We start from the raw sequence: 19,972 nt of genomic DNA, 5'->3' as shown, positions 1-19,972 counted from the left end.
CCCCCACTCATTCATTTTTTCCATCGTAAATATGTTTTGACGTACTCCCCACACCACCCATGAGAAAATTCTGTGTCTGGGTTCCTTGGCTCGGGTGACCGGCGCGGTGTCCTCGTCACCGTGACATCGTCGCGCCAGCCACGATGTCACAACGTATAAGAATGTATGCAAACTCGCTGTTTTGCCCACAAAAGACGAATCCTTCTTAGAATTACATGATTTCATCATATTATTAAATGTAAATGGTATTTAGAACTCATTTAGAAGCAGTTAATAGTTTACAATATGAGGGAGAGAGGGTGGCAGCTATGATGTTGCACACCCGCTAATACCGCCGGCCACGGCTAAAATGACTTGATAAAATGGAAAGAATATAGTTTGTTGGTGAATATATCACGTGGAAGATAAATTACAACAGTTCATGCAGTCTACAAATAGACCTCGTGTTCATGCGTATTAATACGTCACCAGCGAACTCCAGAGAACGTAACCCCATGGTAATCCTTCTGTTAGTTAAGTACCGGTAGTATCAACTCTAAATGATGGAGAAAACAATTACCTAACACTCTGCAATAATTAATACATTCTCTCTCTCTCTCTCTCTCTCTCTCTCTCTCTCTCTCTCTCTCTCTCTCTCTCTCTCTCTCTCTCTCTCTCTCTCTCTCTCTCTCTCTCTCTCTCTCTCTCTCTCTCTCTCTCTCTCCACTGCCCAAGGAGTTCCCCATTTTCTTTAATTAACTCGTCCAGACTCGGAGGAAATTTTTTTGAACTCCTTTTTCCTCGGCGATTGATGACTTCGGTGACGATGAGCTTTCTGGACCGACCGGCAAATTATTCTCTTAACTTGTGATTCCCTTCCAGCCCCACCCCTCCCCCCTACGACCACTAACACCCCTTATCTCCTCCTCTTGCCCTCCGCCAACCGCAACCTACGACTCCTAACCCACGCTTTCCTTCTCCCCCAGCCCAATTTCAAACTAGTCAGCCCCGCCATTCTTCTCGCGCTAGTCTTCTCACGGAGTCGTGCGATTCTACGGCGACTTGCAGGTATTGGTTCTGACGGCTGACAGATGGCTGGGAGAGGGAGGAAAGAGAGAGAGGAAAGAGGAATGCATAGATTAAGAGTAGGAGTTCTTGTCTTTCACTGCTTTTCTTACATTTATTCTCATTTCCTCTTTTCTTTAATTTCTTTGCATTACTTTCATTCAATTCTTCGCAACATATTTGTGTTCTGTCTTTCATTTCATCTTTTCCTTAATTTCCTCTCACTTCATTCTCCTATTTCTCGTAGCCTGTCAATCATTCTAGTTTTCAATTTCCTCATTTTATTTCGTTCACCTTTTCTTGCTTTAATTTCTTCTCGTCTTTCATCTCTCATATCTCCCCAGTTCTACCTTATCCTCTTGTCTCGTTATTTACGTTCGATATTTTACTTCTCTAGCATCCACTTTTCCTCCCATTTCTTCTCGTCTTATATTTTTTTCCATTTATTTCTTCAATTTCTTCAGGTTTCATATCTCCCAATTCTTTTTTGACAGGATCATCTCATAATTTCCCTTCTCACACTCACCAATATTTCTCACCATACTCTTCTCAACATCTGCTCCCATGATTTCCCTTCACACGCTGTCGCCTAATACCTCGCCTCATCCTCTCCTTATCTTCTTTGTCTTCTAAATCTTTCAACTAATATTTCGCCTCAACCTATCCCTTCTTCTTTCCGTCTTCTTTATAGCCTGCTGTCACCCAGTACTTCACCTCGTCATCTCCTCATCCCGTCTTCTTTATATTCGCTCTTTGTCACACACGACGTTCACGAGTGTTTGAAGGGGATACAACACTAAACGCGAAGGAGAGTGGAAATTTGCATTGAGGGCCGGAAGAGGAAGAGGAGGAGGAAGAGGAGGAGGAGGGAAGCGTGAAGGAAGGAGAGAATGTGGAGACAGTAACAAAGAAGAAAAGCGAATGTAGTTTAGCTTTTCTTTTTTTCATTTTGTCAATACCTCCTACTACTACTCTTCCTCCTCTTCCTTCTTCTAACCCTCCTGCCTCCTGAGGAGGAGGAGGAGGAGGAGGAGGAGGGGCAGGAGGTTTAGAAGAAGGAAGAGGAGGAAGAGTAGTAGTAGGAGGTATTTACAAAATGAAAAAAAGAAAAGCTAGACTACATTCGCTTTTCTTCTTTGTTACTAACTCCACATTCTCTCCTTCCTTCACCCTTCCCTCCTCCTCCTCCTCCTCCTCTCTCTTTCTGCCCCTCCTAAACCACATACTCATCCTACTCTAGTCATCCTCTGTCAAAACACACACACACAAACACCACACCACACCACACACACACACACACACACACACACACACACACACACACACACACACACACACACACACTTCTATTATACTTTAAGGTAGAAAACGTGAGGACAACTAATGCTACCAGGAAGAAGAGGCGGAGGAGGAAGAGGACGAGGAGGATAAAATGTAGAACGTGGAAATTGGAGAAGTATAATGGAGGATACAGATACTTAAAGAGAGAAAGAACAAACAGGAGACACAGGAGGAAAATGTGACAAGAAGCCAGAAAAAGGAGCAAAATGAAGAGGAGGAGGAAGATAAAAGAAAAAGAGAACCGGAGGAGGAGAAGGAGGAGGAAAGTTGGAAAGTTTCGTTTAGCCGGCTCAACATATGTGGTCATAAGCCGGAGACAGACAGGAGGGGAATGAATTATAGGAGAAGGGAACAGATCCCAGACGGGACACAACCCCCAATTAATACCTGGTACCCATTCACTGCTGGGTGGACAGGGGAGTAGGGTATCGGAGATGCCGCCCAAATTTTTCCACTCCGCCCGGGAATCAAACCCGGGCTCTCTCGGTTGTGAGCCGAGTGTGCTAACCACTGCACCACGAAGCCACCCGGGAGGAGGAGGAGGAGGAGGAAAATGGGAAAGAATAGATGTAAGATATGATGTGGGATTGTGGGAACCGAGAGAGGAAGGAAATAGAATGGAAGAGAGATGGAGGAAGAGGAAGAGGAGAAGGAGAAGAAAGAATAATTTAAGAAGGAGCATGAAAGTATAAAAGCTAAGAGAGAGAGAGAGAGAGAGAGAGAGAGAGAGAGAGAGTGTGAGAGAGAGGCAGGTCAACTTATTTACATTATTAATTTCTTTTGTTGGCCGCTCTTTGTTGATTCATATTTATCCTTATTGTTCCAATTATTATTATTATTATTATTATTATTATTATTATTATTGTTATTATTATTATTATTATTTTTATTATTATTATTTACATCATCATTATCATCATCATCATCATCATGTATTTCTCTCACCATCATGACATCTGCGCCATAAAGATTTACATCGTCCATTAATGTTCACTGTTACGGTCCCGTGGTCATAAATTTATTGAATTGCTTATTCAAACATATTTCCAATAGCTTATCTCCCCATATCAGTCTATTTGTATCTTTATTTATGTCTATCTATCTGTCTATCTATTTGTGTATTTAGATATCTATCCGTATATTAGTTTATCTATTTTTATTTAAGTGCACGCCGCTGTCTCTATGGCAATATTTCATCATTTATACACGTGTTTAATTATTCACTTGACAACCTAAATATTTATACAATCTCTCTCTCTCTCTCTCTCTCTCTCTCTCTCTCTCTCTCTCTCTCTCTCTCTCTCTCTCTCTCTCTCCTTTATCATCCTTCCATCATCTCCTTTCCACCCTCTTTACTCCCTGCCTTATTGCCTCTCTCATAACCGTTCCCTTCCCTTCGCTTTCCCTCTTCATTCATCAATCGTCTATTCATTGTTGTATCTATTCACTTATTCATCAGGTTCTTTATACGTTCACATAGCTTTGTTATTACCAGAAGTGGCACTGGAACTCACACCCAGGAGCTTTCCAACACTAAATGAGAGATATGTAACTAAGTTATTATAAGCTAACAATCGTTATTATTAAGGTTATTATTACTATTATTTTTATCGTTATTATCGTCCCTGTTATAGATTGCGTTCCTCGCTTTTCACCCTGTGCCTGATAAAAAGTTAGGAGGGCATAAAATTGTGATTGGATGATTCGAGGGTAGGATACATTATTATTAGCATTGTTGTTATTACTGTTACATTAAAATATTATTTCGTTCATTACTTCCATTATGATTATTACACTACTGTTAATATTTGTGGTCCTGCCCTACTTTTTCAGACAATCGTTTTTATTCCTGTAGCACGGTTTAACTAATTACCGCTACTACTACTACGCTTACTACAGTGGTTACTTTTTCTTAAACTTTAACACTATCATTATTACCATCACTACATTCTCGTTATCATTTCTAACAGTGCTGTCTTCACAGCACGCCATCTATCCGCAACAATGACACTATTCACCATTCTAACACAGGCAACCGTCGCGATCCCACTAATCACGAATATTACAAACACCAAAATCACCAACATTATTTATCTTGTCCAAAGTATACACCTACCACCATTGCCGCCTACACCACCACAGCAACCTCAACCACCACAGCATCCCTCACTGCTATCTCACCACCTCCAACACCACCATCGCCCTCACCACCACCACCAACAACAACAACAGTATCTCAACACCATCACCACACCATCTATTTTCAACGTCACCTCGAGGCTGGACACATGAAACTCTCTCTCTCTCTCTCTCTCTCTCTCTCTCTCTCTCTCTCTCTCTCTCTCTCTCTCTCTCTCTCTCTCTCTCTCTCTCTCTCTCTCTCGTTTTATCATTTATGTTTGATTTATTCTTTTTATTTCTTTTATTCAGGACATCATTAAGTCTTGCTATTCCTTTCTAACTACTCGAAATTATAATTATTTAATGTTTTTGTTACGTCAGTGCTGATTTTTTTTTTTTTTTTTTTTTATCCTTACGACTTCTCTTCCCGTGTTCTTTACTATAAGGTTCAATTCTTCCTCATTTTGTTGCCTTAAATTCCCGATTATTTCCTAACGTGACCGTGAATCTTCAGGCAACATTTAGAACATCATGAATATGAAGTGTGTAAGCTGTAAGGCAGCCTTTTTATGAATGGCTTCAGTATCACCATAAAGTAAACCATGCACGAAAAAAAGCATCGCATCTTACAACCAGACACACAACTTTTCACGTAATCTTAAAAAAATAGCAAATGAACTTCAAAGGAACGACGGAAAACAGACGGAGGGGACGCTCGCCTCGTGTACGGACAAAACAAAATACCAGAGCCTAATAGCGTTTCGCTGCACCTTGAAAAAAAATCCCATCCTCTAGATAGTTTTCTCTCCATGTTAACAAATAAAAAAAAACATTACATTGTCACATCTTAACAGTTATCACTATGAGAAAACAATAAAGAAAGACACAAATTCGTCAATGAATACCAACTCGTTGACATTAACACCACACCTCATTATCTTGATATTCATCAGATCTATTATGCATATGCAATGCCGGGATGTGAAGGCAGGAGAAGAACCTTATAAGTATAAGGACAAGACGTAGTTTAAGTCATTATAAGTGATTACAAGTAGTTGTAAGTGAGCCTAAGTAGTTGTAAGTAATTATAAGTCACTGTAAGGCCATCATAAATATGTGAAAATGTAAGTAGGTATTCTTAATCACAACCCATAACAGAATACATCCCCCCCCTCAGACTACAATTACACCATATGGCGCAATACCACGCCAAGACTTTCCCACCAGGGAACTTAGCGTCTGTCACCCCTCCCTTTCCCCCCCTTCCCCCGACCAGCGCACGCACCTCAGAATTGTTACCAGCCCTTGCTTGTCAATCCCCAATCAGTTAAAATCATCCACCCTTACATTTTTTTTTTTTTTTTACGTCGTTGCCTGTTGCGCCGGTAGGCATCTTCCTGGTGGGGCCTGATGGTCGGCCCAAGGCTTCTTCCAGGTGGGGCCTGATGGTCGGCCCAGCCCGTTCTGGCGCAGGCGAGTGTTTATAGTGGCGCCATCTTGCATTGGCTCATGCTGCCCCCCGGAACTCGTTCTTGATTCGCTTGGACGGCTTCCTCTAGAGTCCGGGTTGATGGGTGGTCTTCAGGACAGCATGTGGGTAGTTTTAAGCCACTCGGCGGTGACTGAAAAATCCGAGTGGTAGCGTGGGGATTCGAACCCGCGTCGTCCATCACGCGGTGAATGTGACCCCAGTACGCTACCAGTTCGGCAACCGCCTACCATTTTCCGCTGCTCCACATGAAATTTCGTGACCTTGCACGTTAAGAAACCGTACCCATATATAAACTACCCTAGTCTTCTCTGCATTTTGAATTAAAACGTGATGGATTATAAATCAGCTACATGGGCCCCTTGTCTGCGCGACGGGGGTGCCCCAGGACTGGTATAAAAACACGGAGTAGCGTTTTCCCGAGCAGACTCGAGGCTCATCCGCTGTGTTTTGCAGGTATGTACGTGGCTCTCCCGCTTTCGCCCCCCATTTGTTCCCCCCTACGTGCTCCCCAGTTCAATTACCGTCTCCCCTTTAGCCAATGTGTATCTTAATTACCCTGTAAATGCATTTCTGATCCCAGTAAACGAAATAAGAGACTCGAGGCTCATCCGCTGTGTTTTACAGGTCCGGGCGACCCACTCCCTGCCACACACACACACCCCACACACATCTACACGAACCCGTGTATCCATCCCGATGTGTTCTTTTATTTGTTAATCTCAATAATTCTCTTCTTTCCGCGGTAGGAGCTGTAGGAGAGAGCCCTATATGCGTTCTTGGAGCAATACCAGGGGTAGGAACGGGGCGTCGAGTCCCCCTTACAATTCCCTCCTGCACCCCATATTGCGGGAAATATTGTGGGAGTATATAGGCCAGTAATCTGTGCTTCATCTGTAGTGTAAGAAGTGTTAGTGAAATAAGAGGCTGTATGTTTGGTCTTTACGACGGAGATGGTTCTCGTCGTGTATGGGTTTTCCCGGAAATGTAATGTTCCCCCTCTCTGAGTCTCTTTCATACATCATATGTACCTGGTTTTATAATAATTGTACACCCGCACAAGGGTAAAGATTTCGTGGAGAATCCTCAGCCTTATTTTGGTTACCATTGTGAGAGGAGAAAACTAGAAATCAGTCGTGTGTCCATTCGCCCACTCCCGTCAGTTTCGGGTAAATCGTGCCTTCAATGAGGAATTAATTATAAACTGTGTCGTCAGGTATGCCTATGTATTACCTTCTAAACTAAGTCACAGGAATAAATGTAAGTACTCCTATATATAGGCCTTTATTTCTTGTCACTCCCCGTTGTGAGATTTGTCCGGCCGGCTGTGAGTTAAACTAACCATTTACCGCCCCCCGAGCCTGCCCCGCTCACCTCGCTACCCTGCCCAAGGGATCAGAGTCTTGCTCTGGGTCATTTTAATCCCTCATTAAATCCTCAGTCCTTTATATACACATACTCTTAAGGTTCCCAGTGAGCTACCGGTGACATAATTCATCGGTAGATCTCTGGGTGGTGGCAGCAAAACTACCCCCAGGGTGAGTCCAACTTGTTTTCCCCAGATATCCATAGGTGAATTCCCTCTTTTTTTTAACATCATTTAGTGCCCCGAATTTCCGGGCACGACACATACATATCTTATTTATCTTATATTTGTTTTTATACCTCCATATTTATCACCACCACCCTGCATTCACCTCCCGCCACACGCACACGCCGCCTCTTCACCTTCCCAACATTCGCCAGGCAACGCGCGACAGCAGCGTCTGAGCTCCCGTCAAGTTTTATTCCATTCGGTGGCTGCGGCGTTTGATGTCAGGCAATAAACCTTCTGAATATGTAGATTTTTCACACACACACACACACACACACACACACACACACACACACACACACACACACACATCCTGACCCTCACGGGGTCAAGACGTGTCAAATGGCGCTCCCCACAGCAGCCACAGGGTCAGCCTTTTGACCCTTTTTCTTTTTCTTTTTCTTTTCTTTTCCTTGGCTCCCCATTCCCCCAATCCCATTAATTCGAGGAACTCATTACTCTTTAAAACTTTTGTGAAATGTTTTGACATATAGACGTACAGTGAGTGCAGTGTGTTAGTGGTGCAGGAAGAGTAGTGAGAGCTGTGTGTCGCCAACGCCTCGTCATACACCGCGTCCCCGCCGACATCCTGAAGATCCGAATGATACCATTTCGGTCACCCAGCAGCAGGGGAAGGTCAGTTCAGGTGGCAGGAAGTGTGGCAGCCTCGTCACTCAGATTCGGAGCAAGATGACGGCAACTTCATCAACACTGTGAACTTGTTCCCACGGCTACCTACATCAACCAGCCGGGCAGCCCCTACCACCTGTGTCTCGCCGACCCAGGAGCTTAGCACCTCCTTACTAAGCCTGGGTATACCTGAGTGACCCACCCCCATAAACCCATAGACTGCCCACCTGCTCCTCCACCGTCAACTGTCACCTGAACCCAGCGTCTGACCTGTTGATTAACACATGACCCGCCCCCCCCGCCATCGGAAGCCACCGCACCCCCCCCCCCCCCCCCCCCTCTCGGCACCACCGCACTGCACTCCCCCCCGCCGCCCCTCCTCCCCCACCCCAAGCTCCGTCGCCCCAACCTTCCCACACATATCAGACCCCCGATCCCCGTCCCCCTTCTTTTTGTCCCTGCTCCATTTGCGAAGTTAAATTGTATTTATAATGTGTAAATTTTTAGCTTGACGGCTGCCACAACTAAATAAACCGTTTATTATTATTATTATTATTATTATTATTATTATTATTATTACACACACACACACACACACACACACACACACACACACACACACACCGCTCCGGTAGCTCAATCGGTAGAGCGCTGCGCTGCGAGGCTTATCGGCCAAACAGGCAGTGGTTCGAGCCCCGCTCAGTCCGGATTCTTTCCATTGACTAGGAGTGGTTACTGTCCTCCCTTGAGCAAGGGGGATGGGGTGTGTGGTGTGTGAGGTCCTGGCAGTACCCAGAGATCAACGAAATGAGCACTTGCTCTCGTCGGGGGGGTACCTGCTGGCGAAAGCGAGTCCAACTCTTTATTAGGCCGTGGTGAATTACACACACACACACACACACACACACACACACGTGGGTCCAGTCTCGCAGTAACTTATGAGCCTATTCTATTCATGTCTCCCTGTCTTATACCCTTTTAACTCTCCCCGTGTCACCTTGGCGCTGAGACACGCTCGCCGCCTTGATAGCCTCGTCAGCGCGTCCTGGCCCGGAGTATAATCATGGAGGTCCCCGAATGATTATGTTGGGACGTTAATTTGATGCTCGTAAGAAAATAAAATGTCAAAGCTTAAAGTAATGACAACACAAATGAACTAGGGTTTAAAGAACAGATATTTGGATGGAAAATATACTTAGATGTTTACATCATAAAAAAAAAGTTGCCGTTTACTACTACTACTTTACTATTATAGTCCATCGACTCTTGAGCCCTGTGGGCTGGCCCGGGGAACAGCCCATTGTTTACACATCTAGAGATGACCTGCGCATGGCGATCTGTCTCACTGTTAGTCTGCACGCTATCTATTTATGGTATATATATATATATATATATATATATATATATATATATATATATATATATATATATATATATATATTCATAATACAGCTGCATGGTGTTATGAAGTGCTTGGGATTTGAGGAAAAAACAACGACTTTGTAAACCTTCAATATGCTCAGGCGATGGTGCCGCACCATTCACCCTTCCGCCACCACGGAAGACTCACGTAGGTCTCACTCTCGCGTCCTGCACAGTAAATACATAAATAAAAGAGATAGAGGGGGAGAGAGGGGGGAGGGGGTAGCGAGCTCCTCTGAGGAGTGATGGGGTGATGTGGCAATAGCGCAACTCAGGGGAGCCGTGCCTAAGGGCTCAAGTTAGATTTGATAGACTATACCACAACTATTACGACTACGACTTCCATCACCACCACTACTACGACTTCCATCACCACCACTACTACTATTACTACGACCACTATACTGCTATTACTACTATGACCACTACTACTATTACTGCTACTACTAACTAATGCTACAACTACCACCACCTTATCATTCATTTCCTCTTCATACCATACCCTAAAATAAATAAATGAATGGAAAAATAATGGAAAACAGCTGTCTGTGAAAAATTGAATAGGCATGAAAGCCACGAACGAAAAAAAGTGTTTGCGTAAAACAAAGAATAGGCATAAAATAGAAAATAAATGAAAAGGAAAAGACAAAGGCAATATAACAACAGGCACACAAAATAATATTAACAACAGTTTCAGAAAGTTGCGAATGTTCCTCCGTCCCTCAAATATTGCCTTTCCCTGGAGGAAAAAATATCGAAAAAGGAATATTAAAGAATTTTTGCCTACGCCCCTCCTCCCTCTCTCTCTCTCTCTCTCTCTCTCTCTCTCTCTCTCTCTCTCTCTCTCTCTCTCTCTCCTTCACCAGGCAGAAATCTGAGGAGGAGGAGGAGGAGGAGGAGGAGGAGGAAAATACGAGAAAAGAAAAAACGGAGGAAGAGAAGATTTTTTTTTTTAAGATTGCTCCCTCCCTACAGGGGAAGCACGGGTCTTAGCCAATGGCGGCCCGTAGCAGAGTGCCGGCAGACCGACTATATCGGCCGACCGTAGCCTAGCCGACCAAGTCGGTCTGTCGACGGGGACTGGCGTGTCTCTGAGAAAACAGATGTGGTATGGAGCAAATTGTGACGATGAGGATCATGATGATGATGATTAGCATATAAGTTATCTTCTTTATCATCTTTCCTCTTTTATCCTCCTAATCATCCTGCCTTCTTTAGCGTCTTCCTCATCCCATTCCTCTCCTCCTGGTCCTGCTTTCTTCATTAATATTTTCCTTCTTTTTCTGCCCTCCTCCTTCCCTTGTCTTCTTATCATCTTCATCCTTGTTCCTTCCTTTTATTCCTTACTTTCCTTCTCGTCATTCTCCTGGCTTCTTTATCATCTTCCTTTTATTATCCTCCTCCTCCTCTTCCTCCTCCTCGTTCGGTTATGCTTCTGGTCACGAATAAAAAAATACAAAAAAAATCTCCACAGTCCTTCATTGCAATCATCACGGTCTTCTGTTCCTTCGCTTCTCTCGATTCCATTTGTGTTCCGCGGAATACATTCACACCAGACGCGCGGCCTTCGTTTAACCTTTTATATTCGTTCCCCTGGTAGTGTTTTTTCCTTTCCTTTTATTGTTGCCCGCAGCGTAAGAATATCTATTGTACCTTCACTGCATCGTTTCTTTTTCCACTTTTTTTAGTGTTTTAAAGAGGGACAAGATAGATTACACTCATTTTTTTTGGCTAATGATTACTTATTGTTCCCTCATTCACTCTTATCTATTTTGCTTTTCAACCTATGTTTATTCTTTTTGAGGGATGATGTATCTGTTTACTCAATAATTTTCTGTTTGTTGTGCTTTTTCTGTACTCCAGTCTTTGTTTTAATTCCGTGTTATTAGAATTTTTTTTCTGCAGTACCATTTTCATGTTTTTTATTGCGCCCTCTTTTCATTTTTTCGATCTCAACTGTGTTCTTTTTACGTTTATTTTTTATGAACTTTTTTCACTTGTTTAATTTTACTCTTCATTTTTTCTCTTGCAAATGTATGGCTTTTTTTTTGTCTTTTATCTGATGAATATATTTACTGAATACAAAATTGCATCTTTTTTACCTCAATTTATTTTTTTATTTTACTTTTTCATCGGAATTTTTTATCGTGCCTTCATTCACGCTTTTCTATTTCAGCTGAATGATTGTTTTTACTTTTAAACAGGATAATATACTGATGGAGTTATAGCTTTACCGCTTCTTCACTTAAATTTGCCTTTTATCTGGTGTAGCTACTTAGTATTTTGAGGATAACCAGTGTTTGCTTCTTACATTTTTTTTTTATTCAAATGCATGTCGTTTTGCTTTTGTTGTAAAAATCAACATAGATCTTAACATCACCTTTTCATCCTAGCCTCGTTTTTTTTTCTGTTGTATATTTAAAATGGATGAATATGAAATTCTCATTCCACGATTTCAATTTTCCCCGTGAACATTTTTTTTTACCTGAGAATATATACGTTTCACTTCCATATCAAACTTCTTCCTCCTGCAAACTAGCTTGCACGTTTTCTTTTAAAGCAGAATATAAGTACACTACTCCAACTCCTTTATTTCCTGTGCAATACTCTCACTTTTGCTTAACAGTCAAGGAATGTACATTGCTACGGACTGGACCTCTTTTTTCTACGCTCCCTTTTATTCCCACGGAATTGTTGGTTGTTGCTGTAGGGTGATAAGGAAAATAATAAAGAAAAGTGTCAATTGTATGAAGCAAAAGGAGGAAGGAAGGAAAGGAGTAAAGCCTGTCAGTTGGTTGTTGTTGTTTTAAGGTCACCGGTGTTAATTATTCAAAGGTAACACAATAATTATTGGAAGCCGAAAGGATTCAGACGAAATTAAATTAAAAGATTATAAAGTACTTTTTGTAGACTTGCATTACTAAGACCACACGAGTTAACTTTTGTGATTTATGTTGTGCTTATCAATGGGAATTAAGAAAAGAGAAATTCTTGACTTAATGTTAATATTTTTCGAATCCCAACATCATTAAAACGCATGAGAGTAAACTTTAAAGCTCCGGTGGTCCGTGAAAGCTGCGAACAAAGAGACGACAAACATAAAGGTTGTGCGAGTCATAATAAAAAGATTTACCGAAAATATAACGCACGTGAACTGTTTTGTGGGCTTGGAATATCATGAAGGTCACACGGGAGTACACTTCAAGGCTCCGGCCACCCGTGAAAGCTGGGAACAAACTGATGAAAAATGCAAAGGCTGCGACACCTATACCTGGATATAAAAGCATGCTGTGTTTCGTAAGGATTTATAATATTATTACGAGAATACAGGAGTAGATTCCAAAGTTCTGATCGTCTGTGAAAGCTGTGAATAAACTGATAAAAAATAAAAGGATGTGTGATTTACTTCCGAAGATAACAAAGCAGCAGACAGTGATCTTTTTGTGTGGATTTCGATTATTACTAAGAATCAACAGTAGGGGAGACCGGGGCAAGTTGGCTACAGGGGTAAGTTGGCACACTTGAAATTATTTCACTATTTACCGCTCGACGGCAGCGATACGCACACCAAGTGATCACCGCATTGTTCCCCAGTTGCCAACCAACTGCCATCCTGAGGGGCCGCAGGAGTTGGCTGCTGTGGGGCAAAGTTTGATTTTGAAGGTACATTTTCTTTTGTTTATAATATTTGCTATAACATGTCTCTGTTTATTGGGGGGTACTTCTCAATTCAGCCATATTCTAACTTAGGGTATAAGGACTGTTTACCCTCAATACCGATCACACTAGGTTTCTCAGTATATACTAAAATCGTTGTTAATGACTATTTTCTTAAATGGGGCAAGTTGGCACAATGAAAACGGGGCATGTTGGCTCAGTGTCAACTTGCCTCATATTAGGCTATGCCTGAACTGGTTGCGGCATGCACACACTCACATAGCCTACAGTGCTAGGCTGCTTTTGACAGATAGATTGATAAACAAATAGGCTACAATTAGTAATTAATTATTTTCACTTTAATATGATAATTGGTTAGTCTTTTGTTATGATGCTGTGGTATCGGTATTTTCTTTACTGAAAATGTATGTTTTGTGTTAATTTATGACAGAATAGTCTTTAAACTACGCAGTACAGATAATCTGTATCTAAATTTACGGTCATATGCTTGTAAGTTGCTTTTAATAATTATATGATGTGCCAACTTACCCCATAATGTGTGCCAACTTACCCCGTATGCAGGGTAAGTTGGCACATGTTAATGATTTTTTTCTAAAGGATGCTGTACTTATGTTTGGAGAGAAAATATTGTTTGTATTGCATGGAATGTAAGAGGAATGTTTGTATTTTTGACTGAAACTATCAAAGTAACAAAATCCTCTATTGTTTTACTTCCATCAGCGAAAATGTAAAAAGTGTGTCAACTTGCCCCGGTCTCCCCTAGATTCCAGAGTTCTGGTCGCCTATGAAAACTTTAAATAAAATTAAGAAAAAAATAACAGATTGTTTGACTTAGTATTGGATATGGAAAAAAAGCAGCAAATGAGCCATTTTTGAAAGGCTCTAGGATATTACTACAACCAAAGAAAAGTAAATTTCAAAGTTCTGGTCGTCTGTGAAAGCTGCGATTAAACAAAAAGAAAGTAGCATGTGGTCGTATGTGGCTTTTTTTTTTTTTTACGTGTTCGCCTATAGCGCCAGTAGACTTTCTTCAGGGGCTTAGCTGGTGGTCGGTCCAAGCCCGTCATGGCGCAGGCAATTTTTATAGAGGCGCCATTTATTCTTGGCTCATGCTGTCCCCGGAACTCATTCTTGATTCCCTGGACGGTTTCATCTAGAGCCCGGGTTGATAGGTGGTCTTCAGGACAGCATGTGGGTAGTCTTACGCCACTCAGCGGTGATTGAAAAATCCCAGGTGATAGCGTGCGGATTCGAACCCGCGTCGTCCGGCACGTGGTGAGTGCGGGGCCCGCACGCTAATCATTCAGCCACCGCCTACCCGCTTATTGCGTGGATTTGAAGTATCATTAATACAAAACGTGGGTAAATTCCAAAGTTCTGGTCATCCGTGAGGGTGGGGCGTAAACAGATGAAAATATAAGGTTGAACACTTATTAAAGATACAATAGCAAAAAAAAAGGCAGCACATGCACTTCCTCGGTCCGTTCTTACCTCCTCGTCTTCCCCCTTGGGGTCCCTCTCTTCCCTCCTTTCATACTCTTGGAATGCATAATTAAGAACATGTAAGAGGTAATTTCCAGCTTGAGGCCACGCCTTAATGATTTGTGAGATGTGATGTAGTAGAGGGAAAAAGAAACATGCATCTTATTTTATGGTTGTCAATACGGAAATACATGTTTCTAGGAGCAGATTAGAGCATATTAGGGTTAAATTGAAAAGCTTTCTTCTCCCGTTCATGCTGCAAGTAAACGGAAAGCGAAACCTAAGGTAAAAAAAAGTGCAATGTTAAAATTTAGAGAATTAAAATATCATTTATAAACATTAGAGTGAAACTGAAATCGCAGTCTTTGCCTAATCAAGAGATGGACGTTAAGTGAATGTAAAGGCTGTGCTAATAATATAAAAATAAAAACAGTGTGTAAACATTTAAGGAATTAGATTACACTATTCAGACCGCCTCAGCATTTTTATTTCGAGTACAGTCAACAGAGAGAACAAAGAAGTTGCTATTGTGAGTTGACCTCCTCGACTCTGGCCGTTTTAATCTGTTTTTGTTGACGTGTTTGTCCCTCACGTCTTCCTTTACACAGTCCATCCTCCTTTTCTCCTCGGTCTCCCTCTCTTCCTCCTATCCTGTACTTGCATTTTTTTTTGTTACGTCGCGGCCTATTGCGCCGTTAGGCTTCTTCCTGGTGGGGCCTGATGGTCGGCCCAAGGATTCTTCCCGGTGGGGCCTGATGGTCGGCCCAGCCCGTTCTGGCGCAGGGGAGTGTTTATAGTGGCGCCATCTTGTATTGGCTCATGCTGCCCTCCCGGAGCTCATCTTTGATCCTTTTTGTTTTCAGTGGGCTGTTTGTTTTCAGTGGGCTTTTTGTTTTCAGTGGGCTTTTTGTTTTCAGTGGGCTTTTTGTTTTAATTTTTTTTTGTTTTCAATGGGCTTTTTTGTTTTCAGTGGGCTTTTTGTTTACAGTGGGCTTTTTGTTTTAAGTGGGCATTTTTGTTTTCAATGGGCTTTTTTGTTTTCAGTGGGCTTTTCGTTTTCAGTGGGCTTTTTGTTTTAATTGGGCTTTATATGTTTTCAATGTTTTTTTTTAGTGGGCTTTTTTTGTTTTCAGTGGGCTTTTTTGTTTTCAGTGGGCTTTTTTTGTTTTCAGTGGGCTTTTTTGTTTTCAGTGGACTTTTTTTGTTTCTAGTGGGCTTTTTTGTTTTCAGTGGGCTTTTATTTGTTTTCAATGGGCTTTTTTTTCAGTGGGCATTTTTTGTTGTCAGTGGACTTTTTTTCAGTGGTCTTTTTTTGTTTTCAATGGGCTTTTTTTTGTTTTCAGGGGGCTTTTTTTATTCTCAGTGGATTTTGTTACCAGTGGGCTTTTTGTTTTCAGTGGGCTTTTTTGTTTTCAGTGGGCCTTTTGTTTTCAGTAGGCTTTTTTGCTTTCATTGGGCTTTTTTTTCAACGGTCTTTTTATTGTTTTCAATGGGCTTTTTTGTTTTCAATGAGCTGTCTGTTTTCAGTGGGCTTTTTGTTTTAAGTGGGCTTTTTTTGTTTTCAGTGGGCTTTTTGTTTTCAGTGGGCTTTTTGTTTTCAGTGGGCTTTTTTGTTTTCAATGGGCTTTTTATTTTCAGTGGGCTGTTTGTTTTCAGTGGGCTTTTTGTTTTCAGTGGGTTTTTTGTTTTAAGTGGGCTTTTTTTGTTTTCAGTGGGCTTTTTGTTTTCAGTGGGCTTTTTGTTTTAAGTGGGCTTTTTTTGTTGTCAATGGGCTTTTTTGTTTTCAGTGGGCTTTTTTTGTTTTCAGTGGGATTTTTTTGTTTTCAATGGGCTTTTTTTGTTTTCAGTGGGCTTTTTTTGTTTTCAATGGGCTTTTTTTGTTTTCAGTGGGCTTTTTTTGTTGTCACTGGACTTTTTTGTTTTCAGTGGGCTTTTTTTTTGTTTTCAGTGTTTTTTTTTTGTTTACAGTGGACTTTTTTGTTTTCAGTGGGATTGTTTTTGTTTTCAGTGAGCTTTTTTGTTTTCAATGGGCTTTTTTTTTTGTTTTCAGTGGTCTTTTTTTTCAGTGGCATTTTTTGTTTTTAGTGGGCTTTTTGTTTTCAGTGGTCTTTTTTTTCAGTGGGCCTTTTGTTTTCAGTAGGCTTTTTTGCTTTCATTGGGCTTTTTTGCTTTCATTGATTTTTTTGTTTTCAGTGGGCTTTTTTTTTGTTTTCAGTGGGCTTTTTTGGTTTCAGTGGACTCTTCTGTTTTCAGTGGGATTTTTGTTTTCAGTGGGCTTTTTTGTTTTCAGTGGCCTTTTTTTTGTTTCAGTGGACTCTCTTGTTTTCAGGGGATTTTGTTTTCAGTGGCTTTTTGTTTTAGTGGACTTTTGTTTTCAGTGGGCTTTTTGTTTTCCGTGGGCTTTTTTGTTTTCAGTGGACTCCTTTGTTTTCAGTGGGATTTTTGTTTTCAGTGGGCCTTTTTTTGTTTTCAGTGGGCTTTATTGTTTTCAGTGGACTTTTTTGTTTTCAGTGGACTTTTTTTGTTTTCAGTGGACTCTAACTTTTGTTTTCAGTGGGATTTTTGTTTTCAGTGGACTCTTTTGTTTTCAGTGGACTCTTTTGTTTTCAGTGAGCTTCTTGTTTTAAGTGGTATTTTTGTTTTCAGTGGGCTTTTTTGTTTTCAGTGGGATTTTTGTTTTCAGTGAGCTTCTTGTTTTCAGTGGGCTTTTTTGTTTTCAGTGAGCTTTTTGTTTTCAGTGGGATTTTTGTTTTCAGTGGGATTTTTTGTTTTCAGTGGGATTTTTGTTATCAGTGAGCTTCTTGTTTTCAGTGGGATTTTTGTTTTCAGTGAGCTTCTTGTTTTCAGTGGAATTTTTGTTTTTAGTGAGCTTCTTGTTTTCAGTGGGATTTTTGTTTTTAGTGAGCTTCTTGTTTTCAGTGAGCTTCTTGTTTTCAGTGGGCTTTTTTGTTTTCAGTGGGCTTTTTTGTTTTCAGTGGGCTTTTTTGTTTTCAGTGGGCATTCTTGTTTTCAGTGGGCTTTTTTGTTTTCAGTGAGCTTTTTTGTTTTCAGTGAGCTTCTTGTTTTCAGTGAGCTTTTTTGTTTTCAGTGGGCTTTTTTGTTTTCAGTGGGCTTTTTTGTTTTCAGTGGGCTTTTTTGTTTTCAGTGGGCTTTTTTGTTTTCAGTGGGCTTTTTTGTTTTTAGTGGGCTTTTTTGTTTTCAGTGGGATTTTTGTTTTCAGTGAGCTTTTTGTTTTCAGTGGGATTTTTGTTTTCAGTGGGCTTTTTTGTTTTCAGTGGGATTTTTGTTTTCAGTGAGTTTCTTGTTTTCAGTGGGATTTTTGTTTTCAGTAGGCTTTTTTGTTTTCAGTGGGATTTTTGTTTTCAGTGGGCTTTTTTGTTTTCAGTGGGATTTTTGTTTTCAGTGGGATTTTTGTTTTCAGTGAGCTTCTTGTTTTCAGTGGGATTTTTGTTTTCAGTGGGCTTTTTGTTTTGAGTGAGCTTCTTGTTTTCAGTGGGCTTTTTTGTTTTCAGTGGGCTTTTTTGTTTTCAGTGGGCTTTTTTGTTTTCAGTGAGCTTTTTTGTTTTCAGTGGGCTTTTTTGTTTTCAGTGGGCTTTTTTGTTTTCAGTGGGCTTTTTTGTTTTCAGTGAGCTTTTTTGTTTTCAGTGAGCTTCCTGTTTTCAGTGGGCTTTTTTGTTTTCAGTGGGCTTTTTTGTTTTCAATGGGCTTTTTTGTTTTCAAAAAAAAATTTTTTTCAATTGGCTTTTTTGTTTTTAGTGGGCTTTTTTGTTTTCAATGGGCTTTTTTGTTTTCAGTGGGCTTTTTTGTTTTCAATGGGCTTTTTTGTTTTCAGTGGGCATTTTTGTTTTCAGTGGGCTTTTTTGTTTTCAGTGAGTTTTTTTGTTTTCAGTGGGCTTTTTTGTTTTCAGTGAGCTTTTTTGTTTTCAGTGAGCTTTTTTGTTTTCATTGAGCGTTTTGTTTTCAGTGAGCTTTTTTGTTTTCAGTGAGCTTTTTTGTTTTCAGTGAGCCTTTTGTTTTCAGTGAGCTTTTTTGTTTTCAGTGAGCCTTTTGTTTTCAGTGGGATTTTTGTTTTCAGTGAGATTTTTTGTTTTCAGTGAGCATTTTGTTTTCAGTGAGCTTTTTTGTTTTCAGTGAGCTTTTTTGTTTTCAGTGAGCCTTTTGTTTTCAGTGAGCTTTTTTGTTTTCAGTGAGCTTTTTTTTGTTTTCAGTGGGATTTTTGTTTTCAGTGAGCCTTTTGTTTTCAGTGAGCTTTTTTTTCAGTAGCCTTTTGTTTACAGTGCACTTTTTTGTTTTCAGTGGGATTTTTGTTTTCAGTGAGCTTCTTGTTTTCAGTGAGTCTTTTGTTTTCAGTGAGCTTTTTTGTTTTCGGTGAGCCTTTTGTTTTCAGTGGGATTTTTGTTTTCAGTGACCTTGTTTTCAGTGGGATTTTTGTTTTTAGTGAGCTCCTTGTTTTCAGTGGGATTTTTGTATACAATGGATTTTCTTGTTTTCAGTAGGCTTCTTGTTTTCAGTTTTTTTGTGTGTTTTTTTTATTTATTTTTTTTTTTCATTTTTTTTTTCCCTTGAGCTGCTTCCTTTACTATCACGGGTGGAGTTGACAGCAAATGAACAGCCAAAGTGAGAGAGGAACCGGACAGCGGACCTGTTTGAGATCGGTGGTCTGCACCTTCTTAGTGTGTGTGTGTGTGTTTGTGGGGGGGGTAACCCGTCGATGTACTTTTTATAAGCAATGGGACTAATTACGGCGCTGAGTGTTTGTCAGAAAAATGGTGTCAGAGAAATATGACGGAAAAAAAACACTATGAACAAAAAGTTTGGAGTTGGTGAAGATCTCCGAAAAACAGCATAAAAAAGCGATGCGCGTTTCCTGTGTAGAATACAGATAAAAAGACCAAGGTTATAATGAAACGTTTTAGAAGAGCTCTCTACACCAAACAAACGAGCCTTTGAACTCTGTGAACAAAAGTTTGAAGTTGGTGAGAGTTTATATGATAAGCATAAAAGTGATGCCCTTTTAATATGTGGAAAAAGATAAGACGAAAAAATATAATGAAACGTTTTCGAGACTTCACCGAGCCAGCCAACAAACAAACAAATCCATGAACCTTCGCAATAAAAGTTTGAAGATGGTGGAGTATTACGAATAAAAAAGTAATGCGTTTTTACTGTTT

The sequence above is a fragment of the Eriocheir sinensis genome, unplaced genomic scaffold (genome assembly GCF_024679095.1).
Source record: "Eriocheir sinensis breed Jianghai 21 unplaced genomic scaffold, ASM2467909v1 Scaffold201, whole genome shotgun sequence".
Taxonomy (NCBI): Eukaryota; Metazoa; Arthropoda; class Malacostraca; order Decapoda; family Varunidae; genus Eriocheir; species Eriocheir sinensis.
This window is presented reverse-complemented; position numbering follows the sequence as displayed.